This window comes from Equus quagga, unplaced genomic scaffold, assembly GCF_021613505.1.
Source record: "Equus quagga isolate Etosha38 unplaced genomic scaffold, UCLA_HA_Equagga_1.0 73442_RagTag, whole genome shotgun sequence".
NCBI lineage: Eukaryota > Metazoa > Chordata > Mammalia > Perissodactyla > Equidae > Equus > Equus quagga.
In genome coordinates this window covers 11,744,164-11,747,793 of record NW_025802777.1, presented here as the reverse complement: position 1 = coordinate 11,747,793, position 3,630 = coordinate 11,744,164, and positions in this window count along the sequence as shown.

Genomic DNA, 3,630 nt, shown 5'->3' with positions numbered 1-3,630 from the left:
GTGCTCCACTTCAGCATCCCGGGTACGCAGGTTTGGATCCCCAGCACGGACCTGCTCAACTCATCAGCCATGCTGTGGAGGTATCCCATATCTAAAATAGAGGATGATTGGCGCAGATGTTAGCTCAGGGTGAATCTTCCTCACAAAAAAAAAAAAGAAGAAGAAAACTGCTTTCATGAGCTCCTTGGGCTAGAAGATGAGATTCTCAGAGCACCCTTGTCAGCAGAAGCCAAGGCAACAGACAGCTCTGCCACCAGCGCAAGAGGAATTGCCGGGCAGGAAAGAGGGAAGGTATAGAGGAAAAGGAGAGAGAAGCCACAGAGAGCGCAGGTGGGAGAAAGAAATGAGCCCATCCAGTACTGTAAGGCTGAGCCATCACACTGAAAAAGGACGCAGAAATTTCTCCAAAGGTGGTGATGCGAAGGAAATTTCAAAATAGATCTGTTTTTGGATCTGAAATTGCCCAAGTTCTTGCTACATAAAGTCTTCTACTCCCCTCTCCTCCCCCCTGATATCTATGGATGCTTCATACTAGTGAGGGGCGTGTGTGTGTGTGTGTGTGTGTGTGTGTGTGTGTTGAAGGGTCTGATTTTCACATTTGTTCAACTCAGTGTTGACCTAATTAGCATGCATTAGATAGATCCCCAAAACAATTCCTGGAAATAGGAACCAAGAGTCAGGGGTGAAATGAGACTACAAATCATAGGAATACATCAAGATCTTATAGCTTTCAATTTCCACAAGGTCAAAATGAACTGATCAGAGTCTGACACCAAGCAGATGTCTGAATTTCTAATACTTGGATTACTAGAGAAGCTGACTTTGCTTATTGATGATATTCATTAATTTTTTGGTGAATTATCTGCTTGCATCTATGCCCAATTTCCTATTAAGGCATTTCTATTTCTTATTCATTCATAACAGCCCTTTACATATTAATCGCACGAGCCCTTTGACAGAGTTTTCCATTTTTTTTCCTCTTTACCTCTTATATTTTAATTTGGATCATTGTATTGCTGATACACACTTGTGAACTATTTTTTATAGTTTCCACCTTTGTTATTATGCTTAAACAGGCTTACTTCACAGCAAAGTGTTCATCCGTATTTTCTAATAGTTTTGTAGTAAATTTCTTTTTGGCATGCAACTCTATAATTTAACTTGCTATAAATTTATTTAGAATGTTAATATTATATTTGTAATTGAGATTGATTTTTTAATTTTCTTCTTTGTGCTTTCATAATTAGATTTGGGTAACACTAGTTTGTAAAATAATGTCAGCTATTTGTATGACATAACAGAGTTCAGAGAGCGTGACAGTGGGCTATGTTCTTACTGTCCCTTAACAGAGTAACACAGCTCACCAGTTCAGTGTTGTGGGCCCAAGCATTTTTGGAAAGTAATTTTTTTTTTTTTTTGAGGAAGATTAGCCTGAGGTAACTACTGCCTATCCTCCTCTTTTTGCTGAGGAAGACTGGCCCTGAGCTAACTTCCATGCCTATCTTCCTCTACTTTATACGTGGGACGCCTACCACAGCATGGCTTTTGCCAAGCCCTGCCATGTCCACTCCCAGGATCCGAACCAGGAAAGCCCGGGCTGCAGAGAAGCCAGAACGTGGGAACTTAACCACTGAGCCACCAGGTCGGCCCTGGAAAGTAAATTTTGATAAACATTTTCAATATGTAGCCTGATTATTTGTTCTCATGCTCAGACTTTTCTCTTTTTTCTTCTTATTGAATCCTTTTTTATAATTTATATTCTCTCCTATTCATTCACTTTTCTGAGATTTTAAAATTATTTAGGATAGAGTTATAAATAATATTTGCCTATAATTTCTAATCTCTCAATATCTTTCATTCCCTTTTTTATTTAGGCCTATTTCCCTATTTTATTTAGTTTTGTGTTCTCTAACTTCCTTAATTTTTACTCTTTGCATAACTTCTCCATTCTCCCTTGTAAGTTATATTTTTTATTCTTTATCTAATTTTTTAGTTATATACTAGGTATCTTTTATTTTTATTCTTTGTTATAGGAAAAACAGCTCGACATGTATCTAATAAATCATCTGAGTTCATTATATTATTCTGATACGTATTTAGCAGTTATTTACTTCCTACTTCATCTGTCAAATACTGAGAAAAAAGATATCAGAGTCTTCTATTGTATTTTTAAATTTTTCTTGAATGTCCATTTCTTTCTTATATAATTTGATTTTTTTCAATTTGGAGCATAAAATCTTACTACACACAAAAAAATTATGGCCCCTCTTTGTCTTATTTAATGATTTCTCAGTGAATCCTAATTGTTTAATATTTTACTGTGACTCCAGTTGTTTTGTTTGCTTTTTGTTTATGTAGATTTCCTACCCTTTTACTCTTAACCTTTCTGAATTATTTCCTGTTATGAGCACCCAGGATAAGAAGCTCACATTCAGATACTGTTTTGACCCAATCCACGTATTTACCTTTCAACAAAGGGTAACATATTCACATTTATTCCATGTACTTGGATTTACTGTTCTCATCTCATTTTATAGTTCCTACTTTAAGCTTCTTTCCTCTTTTCTTTTCTACCATGATTGTTATGTATAAATTGTGTTTTAATTTATTTTTTCAACCATACATCCTGTTTTCAATTCTATATGTCATAACCTTTTAAAATATTTAAAGACATACCTCTCATAAAAGCCAAAAACTGCAAAGAACCCAAAAGTTCACCAACAGTAGAAGGGAAAAATAGATTGTGTGAATAGATAATGAAATCCTATAAAGTTTAATAAAAGCAAACTGAGCTATATCGGCAACATGGATGACACAGATTATTGAACAACAAAGTAAAATACAAAATAATACTACACAGAGTTTGATTCTATTTGTATAAAGCCCAAAAGCAGGTTGTTTAAGTGGCAACACTATTTCATCTGTAGGCAAAGGAATTTAAGGGGAAGGAATGGAATTATGATCAGAGAGGAACAAAGTAGACTTGTGAGGGGCCTGAGATGAGGTTCTCCCTCCACTTGAGTGGTACTTACCCTGGTGTTCCCTTTGAATTTCCATACCAAAACCTACACATCTGTTGTGTGCATGATTCTGCATAGAATGTTATATCTCACAATACAAAGTAATCTCACACATAACAATAATTTTTAAAATTTTCTAATGTCAGAAAACATTTATCTATTCTCTTCCATGTTACTTGAAAATCTGTACAGCTTTACATATACCCCACCTGCTTTCTGCTTTTGTAAATATGACTTTGTTTCTATTTTTATCTCTTTCGATAACTATGACCTATTCAATTGATTTTACACTCCAATCACAGTAATTGTTTAGATTGCATTCTATTTCAAATTTTTTCAATATTTACCATTACTCATTTTCTATAAAAAGTCCCATTCTAAATTTGGATTTTCATCTTTTTCTGTCTTTTTAAAAATTTCTCGTGGCTTAGGATGAGTACATTATTAGTAGTATACTTTTTAGCCAATTAATATCTGAAAAGGTACTTCAATTGCATTCTCAAGTGAATGAAAACTCAGGTATAAAATTCTAAGGACGCATATTTTTTCCTCAAAATTCTGAAAGTTTTATTCGTTTCTTCTTGCAATATTTCATAAAAAGACACTGAGT